Raw genomic sequence first — 8,807 nt, 5'->3', positions numbered from 1 at the left:
CCCCATATCCTTTGCCAACCCCCTCTCCCTTTCCCATTCTCTTCCTCTCTCCCCCTTGTCCCTTTCCCACCATCTCTCCCTTTATTGATACTTCCATCTCTCTCTCTCTCTCTCCCCTCCCTTACCCAACCCCTCTCCCTCTCACCTTCTCTCTCTCTCTCTCTCACTCTTCCCATCCCCTTCTCTCCCTCTCTTCCCCCTCTACTTTTCCCATAATCTCTCCCTTTGTTGATGATTCCATCTCTCCCCTATCCCCCTCCACTAATTACTTTCTCTCTCTAGATCTCTCTAGATCCCTTTCCCCTTCTCTCCCTCTCCCTTTCCCATTCTCTCCCTATCTAGATCACTCTCCCTCTCTAGATCTCTCTCTCTCCCTATCTAGATCACTCTCCCTATCCCATTCTCTCCCTATCTAGATCACTCACTCACTCTCTCTCTCTCTCTCTCTCTCTCTCTCTCTCTCCCACTCCCTTTGTTGATACTTCCATCTCTCTCTCTCTCTCTCTCTCTCTCTCTCTCTCTCTCTCTCTCTCTCTCTCCCACCATCTCTCCCTTTGTTGATACTTCCATGTCTCCCCTCTCCCCCTCTCCCTAATTACCTCTCTCTCTCTCTCTCTCTCTATTCCAATATGATATTCATACGCGATGGACTACATGAGTATCCTCTTTTTACTATAAAATAAAGTACATGTAGAAGGTTATTGGGTTCATCAAGTCCAATAACAAATTATAATAGATAAAGATAGTACTAGAAAAAATATACTAGTAGGATCTTAAAATAAAACAATACATTATGACCACCCACAAAGCACTTCATAGAGAATGGTTCTAACCTTTCTTTTGTTTAACTAGGGTATTTGAATTTGAATTCAATGATATTGTTCAATTAAAACAAATTGTTGGTGTGATTATTTATTCATCTTGGATAGAATTATATTTTACTTAAGTTTACTTAGGTACATGCATAACATTGTAGTTTGCATATGAGACACTTAGGGAGATGTGCATACATTGGGAGTGTGTATGTAGGAGAATTTCGACCTTTTATGGTGTGATCTTGTTATTACTTTATCATATCCACTTATTGTGGAGTGATAATTCCACCTTCAGTGGGTGATCCACCTCATGTGGAATATTTTACTATTTCTCCTACCTACCCTTGCATCTCATTGAGCCACATGTCATCATTGGGTGCTCTCTTGTCTCTTAGCCTTGCCTTTATAAGAAGGCTTATCATACATTGTATGTAATGATGATCCAGTTGATCTGTTTTGCATCTTGATAGGAATATAGTTTATTCTTGTAAGGAAGTTAAGTAGCGGAAACAACTTCCTACACTAACCTTGAGAGGAGGGTAATGCAAAACTTTTTCAGATCATTACAACAGTTACAGAAAATAGAAATAGATATAATAGCATTCATACCACAACACAATGATTTACGTGGGGAAAACCCTTTCGGGAGAAAAACCCCACCCTCCAAAAGCAGCTCAATATTTTATTCAGCAATCAAAGACAGATTACAAAATACTTGCAGAGCAAGCTCTTTGCAGGAGTACCACTAATCAGAGATTCAGAGGCAACTCAATAGCCATAAGACTCTTACACCCAACCTCTATCTCACACACCTCATAAATAGGAGATACAATACAAGAAACCATCAAACGGTATTACAAAACCATGGGCTAAAACCACCCAATAAGGTGTAGCCGACCTTATCTCCCTTCTAGATGCCCTATGACATGTTAAAGCACACATCAACACGTGTCGCTCCCTTTTACAGCTCATTTATGTATCCGATACAAATTATTTTTCCTATTTCAGGAGTACAAACTTCCGGAGGCCATAACTTGAGAACCGGGTGTCCGATTGACGAACCGTTTGAAGCACCGGAAAGCTCGCGAAGTGCTCTATCACCTTGTAACCCACTTCGCCGGTTACGGCCACTTTTCAGGGTGTTTCGGAGCCTCTAAAGTCCCCAAAATTAAGTTTAAATATTTTATTGCACCCCTCCAAGATGAAAACTTTAATATCTTCAAAACTAGCTGTGACCTTGCGACGCAACTTTACCGGAATGCTTATCTAGCCAACCAGAAGCTTCAGGGAGAGTTTCGCACCATTTCGTGCTCAAATAAAAACTTACTATAAATAGTAACCTCGCATAAATGCAAGGTTGAGACACCATTTTTCCCAACAAATCTCCCACTTGTCGAACACCTTGCATGAGCGGAAGGGAATGTCAACACAATGAATCAATTGCTAGGGGCCATAAGCCCCATAGACTCTGAACACCATCTGAACTTCTCTGTGCTCACAGCCTTAGTTAAAGCATCTGCAACATTCATCAAAGTTTCCACCTTAACCAGCTTCACCCTACCATCTTCGACCATATCTCTAACAAAATGATACTGAATATCAATATGTTTGGTCCGGGCATGAAATGTCGGGTTCTTAGCTAGGCTAATTGCACTCTGACTGTCACAGTAAACTGTCACTGTACCTTGTTTTATTCCAATATCCGAACACAGTCTCTTAAGCCAAATGGCCTCTTTACAAGCATGAGTAGCTGCCATATACTCCGCTTCAGTAGTGGATAAAGCAACCACAGCCTGTCGCTTACTCATCCAACTAATTGCACCACCAAACAAAGTAAACACATAAGCACTGGTGGATCTTCTGCTATCAATATCACCTGCCCAATCTGAATCCACATAACCATGGATATCAAGGGAAGTCATGTCTCCAACTGAATTACCATGATAACACAAAGAATACTCTGAAGTATCCTTCAAATATCTGAAGACTCTTTTGACTGCATCCCAATGAACTCTACCAGGATTAGACATATATCTAGAAAGTACTCCCACTGCTTGGGCAATGTCTGGTCTAGTACAGACCATAGCATACATCAAGCTTCCAACCGCACTTTGGTAAGGCACTCTGCTCATGTCTTCCATCTCCAATGGGGATGTAGGACAATCTGAAATAGATAGTTTCGTTCCAACTGTAAAAGGAACACTCAATGGTCTACAATTCTGCATGTTGAACCTCTGTAACACTGAATTCACATACTTACTCTGACCTAGCCATAGCTTTCTGTTTACCCTATCTCTTCTAATTTCCATCCCAAGAATGTGCTTTGCTGCACCAAGATCTTTCATTTCAAATTTAGCAGCGAGCTGAGACTTCAGTTCTGAAATCATACCTTTCCCTTTACCAATGAATAGCATATCATCAACATACAATGCAATGAATAAGAAATGATCACCATAAGATTTATAATAAACACAGTGATCTGATTTAGAACGTTCAAATCCCAAACTCAACACATATGTATCAAATTTCTGGTACCACATCCTAGGACTTTGTTTGAGGCCATACAAAGATTTCTTCAATTTACAGACCAAATTACTTTTGCCTTTCACCACATAGTGCTCCGGCTGTGTCATATAAATATCTTCCTCCAAATCACCATGAAGGAAAGCAGTTTTCACATCCATTTGCTCAACCTCTAAATCATAAGCAGTAGCAATAGAAAGCAAAAATCTAATGGACGTCATTTTTGCAACAGGAGAAAATATCTCACCGTAATCAACACCCTCAACCTGAGAGTAGCCTTTTGCAACCAACCTTGCTTTATACTTCTCAATGCTTCCATCTGAACCAATCTTTTTCTTGAACACCCATTTACAACCAACAGGTTTTCGTCCTTCAGGCAATGGTACAAGATCCCATGTATCATTCTTTCTCAAAGCTGCCATTTCTTCCTCCATAGCAATCTTCCAGGATTCTGCATCATTCATACCTAATGCCTCTTCTACAGATTTCGGTTCATCCACACTAGTATTTAGAGCAAAAATACATCTCCAATCATCAGGTGAATACCTTTCAGGTGGTTGTCTATGTCTTGTAGACCTTCGAACAAGCTGAGTTGGAGGTTCTTCCTCCTCTTCTGAAGATTCAGAGCTAGACGAGCTCTCCTCAAATTCTTGCCTATCTAGGGGTCTCGATTCAACTCTTTCAGGTGTAGAAGGAAGTTGAATCACATCTTCTTTTTTAGTCTGTTCTGGCTGCAATGTAACAGAAGGAGACTTAATTTCTCTAAAAATAACACTTCTACTATGAATTACCTTTTGTGCAACAGGGTCCCAAAGCTTGTATCCTTTCACACCATAACTATACCCGATGAAGATACATTTCACAGCCTTGTTCTCCAACTTTGTTTGCTTCTCCTTTGGCACATGTGCATATGCCTCGCAACCAAAAATTCTAAGATGTCTCAATGAAGGCTTGTGACCTGACCATGCTTCCATAGGCATTTTATCAACAAGAGATGATGTAGGAGACCTGTTAATTAGGTAGCAAGCAGTGGCAACAGCTTCAGCCCAAAACTTTTGTTCGAGACCAGCACCACTCAACATACTCCTAGCCTTCTCCATCAGTGTTCTGTTCATTCTTTCTGCAACTCCATTCTGCTGTGGAGAATACGGAGTTGTCTTCTGCCTGTTAATTCCACAGTCTTTACAGAATCTATCAAAATCATTAGAGCAAAACTCACCGCCATTATCAGTTCTCAAACATTTTAGTTTCTTTCCAGTCTGCAACTCAACCATTGCTTTAAATTCTTTAAAACGACTAAAAACTTTAGATTTGCTCTTTAGAAAATATACCCATGTCCTTCTACTAAAATCATCAATAAAGGAAACATAATATGTGGATTTTCCAATCGAAGAGACATCTACTGGACCAAACACATCAGAATGGATAAGATCCAAAACACCACAAGTTTTATGAGAACTCGAGTAAAACTGAACGCGGTTTTGTTTTCCATAAATGCAATGCTCACAGAAATCAAAGTCAAGGTTACAGTCATTCAAACCTTCAACAAGGTTTTTATTTTTCAAGGTCCTTAGACCCTTTTCTCCAATGTGGCCAAGTCTCTGGTGCCATAAGATAGTCTTCTCTGCAGGTAACTTTGCTTCAGACGAAAGAGCACCCTTAGGTACCCAAAAACCATTTCCATCTGCTGAAAGTGAAACCTTCAAATCTTCCAGTGAAGTATCCGCAGATTTGCTTTTTACAGAAGTGCTATTACACTCAACAGTGTATGCTTCAAGCTTATACAAAGTGCCAAACCTGACACCTCTAGCAACTACCATAGCACCCTTAATCATCTTACATCCTGTTTCAGAAAAGACTACCTGCACACCCGCATCTATCAGTTTGCTCACAGATAACAGGTTTCGTTTTAATCCAGGGATATGCAGCACACCATTAATCCCTTTTATTCTACCATCAGAAAACCTGATTCTAACCTTACCTCGACCAACAATGTCTAGAGGTGAATCATCACCCAAGTACACCTTACCTCCATTAAATCCTTCATATTCAGAAAACCAATCTCTATTGGAAGTCATATGAAAAGATGCACCTGAGTCAATTAGCCAGGCATCATTACCTGCATGAGTCGCCAAAGCTGCAATAAATGCATCGCCATCTTCCTTGTCGGACTCAGAATCAGAATCAAACTTTTTCTTTTTCTTCTTCTTTTCTTCTTTGCAGTCCTTACGGATGTGACCCGGTTTACCGCAATTCCAGCAAATGACTTTGGACTTTCCAGGAGATTTCGATCTCCCTTTGGATTTGGACTTGCCGCGCTTCTCATTCTTCTTGACTTTCTCCTTAGGTCTTCCACGAACGGTTAGGGCTTCCTTTGAACTGATGGATACCTTCCTTCGCATCTCTTCACCGAGTAGGGCACCCACCACGTCTTCAGATTTCAAAACAACAGAAGTACTACCGATAGCCACAACAAGAGAATCCCACGAATCAGGCAAAGAACAAAGCAAGATCTGACATTTCTCCTCCTCGTCCATCTTAACACCGACGGATACTAATTGAGCCACAATCATATTGAATGCTTCTAGGTGGTCTGCAATTCGTCCACCCTCTTCCATCTTCAAGGAATACAATTTCTTTCTTAAGAAAATTTGATTTAATAAAGATTTCACTTGATACATCTCACCAAGCTTAGTCCATAGCTTCTTTGCAGAGTTCTCTTCATGGACATTGATTAGAACAGAGTCTGCCAGGCACAGTCTGATTAGACCCTTGGCTTTTCAATCCATAACATCATACTGAGCTGCCGCAGTAGGATCTGAGGGCCTTTGGACATTCGCATCAACAGCATCCCAAAGATCTCGATCTATTAGCAGATCTTCCATCTTCAGCTTCCACATCTCAAAATTACTTCCATTAAATTTCTCCACCTCTATTCTCCCTGACATACTCGCCATCTGAATATTCCTGCAACAAGATCAAAAAGTGTCTTCTGCACAAGCTCCCACTCAAATCTGGATTAGTTCAAAAAACCCAACTGCCCACAATTGAAACCAAAGGTGATCAGACTCTGATACCACTTGTAAGGAAGTTAAGTAGCGGAAACAACTTCCTACACTAACCTTGAGAGGAGGGTAATGCAAAACTTTTTCAGATCATTACAACAGTTACAGAAAATAGAAATAGATATAATAGCATTCATACCACAACACAATGATTTACGTGGGGAAAACCCTTTCGGGAGAAAAACCCCACCCTCCAAAAGCAGCTCAATATTTTATTCAGCAATCAAAGACAGATTACAAAATACTTGCAGAGCAAGCTCTTTGCAGGAGTACCACTAATCAGAGATTCAGAGGCAACTCAATAGCCATAAGACTCTTACACCCAACCTCTATCTCACACACCTCATAAATAGGAGATACAATACAAGAAACCATCAAACGGTATTACAAAACCATGGGCTAAAACCACCCAATAAGGTGTAGCCGACCTTATCTCCCTTCTAGATGCCCTATGACATGTTAAAGCACACATCAACACGTGTCGCTCCCTTTTACAGCTCATTTATGTATCCGATACAAATTATTTTTCCTATTTCAGGAGTACAAACTTCCGGAGGCCATAACTTGAGAACCGGGTGTCCGATTGACGAACCGTTTGAAGCGCCAGAAAGCTCGCGAAGTGCTCTATCACCTCGTAACCCGCTTCGCCGGTTACGGCCACTTTTCAGGGTGTTTCGAAGCCTCTAAAGTCCCCAAAATTAAGTTTAAATATTTTATTGCACCCCTCCAAGATGAAAACTTTAATATCTTCAAAACTAGCTGTGACCTTACGACGCAACTTTATCGGAATGCTTATCTAGCCAACCAGAAGCTTCAGGGAGAGTTTCGCACCATTTCGTGCTCAAATAAAAACTTACTATAAATAGTAACCTCGCATAAATGCAAGGTTGAGACACCATTTTTCCCAACAATTCTTGTTATATTTTATCTTTCTTGTCATTGTGCTATCTTTTGGTCTCTTTGATCTTGATTACTTCAAGCATAATCTCACATAGTATCAGAGTGCTTGGAGCACCATTGCATAGCCTTTGGTGAGATTTTATTGTATCCTTGAAGGAGGTCAAGAGGCAGATCTGAGGAGCAACATATTTTCAAGGCATCCTAGACCAGATCTGACCTCACCATTGCGTCTGAGTGGCCGTTTCCATGATTTTGACTATAAATTGGCCTATATTGGGTGAAAATCAATTTTTTGCTATTGGAGGAAAAATTCAACCTATTAGGCTGTACGGTATGATTTATATATATATATATATATATATATATATATATATTTTTAATTTTTAATTTTTAAATTTATTTTTTTTCTGTGAATTTCCTTTAAAAATAAATAAATTATATTTCATTTGATATAATTCGTAGTTTTTTTTATTTTGGGCGGTGTAAGAAGTTTTATTTATTTAAAAAAAATTCAGGGGGGAGGGACATACCACCCCGTACTGTGCACTAAGTTTTGTAGCGTTCGTACTGGTTAAACCCCCCCTCCCACTATTGTTCTTTTTGGTAGCTATGCACAACCACCTTCTATCCGATGGCCCCTTCACTCCGACAGCCCCTCTGGTTCGCTCCTTGTTGCTACTGCACGTTGGCTGCTTCCTACTCACGCCACGCCACTCCACCCCACCACTGCTTCAACCACCTCGCCGCCCTCTATCCACTGCCTCTGGCCCTTCTGTTCCCTCCTTTCGGTGACCGTTCACACCTCTTTCGCGTGGACCCCCGCTCCAACTCTATCATGCGGCCCAGATCCTGCCACAACAGCGCCATGTGGTGCCTATTCATTTGCACAGGTCCAGTAAGTTGCCACACCAGCTCAGAGTATGACCTCGCCCCATAGCACACCACATTCGGCCATACACACGCGGCCACCCAGTTGACCACCATGTTAGATGCTCTGTCAGTAGGTTGACTCAGCCATTCATACCCGCCATGCTGTATGCCACATCAAGCGACCGTATACCTTGTTGGCATCCACGTTGCGGTCCACATCATCTCCTTACCTTTGCCTTGTCATCAACCATCTCAGCAATTTGTACTGCCACATTAGCATTTTGTACGGATAGTACAGTACACAACCTATCATAGTGCGTCACGTGTCAAGTCCGTACTGTACGAATAATATAGTACATAACCTATTAAAGTGCACCACGTGTCAAGTTCGTATTGTATGAACAACCTGTGCAAGGGGTGTGACATTTTTTTAAAGGATAGAGGGTCATCAAATTTAATCTAGCGAATTGCTGATGTAATCATTTTAAAAAATTTAGCAGCCCCTCTCATTGAGCTTTTCATTTTTGCAGTTAAACTTTGGAAGGCCATTTCTTGCTCATTTTGGATCCTTTTTGGGTGCATTTTTTTTTGAAATGGGCTAAGTTTTTAGGTACTTGCACATGGTGGTGTTATT

This window comes from Cryptomeria japonica, chromosome 2 (genome assembly GCF_030272615.1).
Source record: "Cryptomeria japonica chromosome 2, Sugi_1.0, whole genome shotgun sequence".
NCBI classification, from domain to species: domain Eukaryota; kingdom Viridiplantae; phylum Streptophyta; class Pinopsida; order Cupressales; family Cupressaceae; genus Cryptomeria; species Cryptomeria japonica.
Note: the sequence above shows the minus strand (reverse complement) of the source record.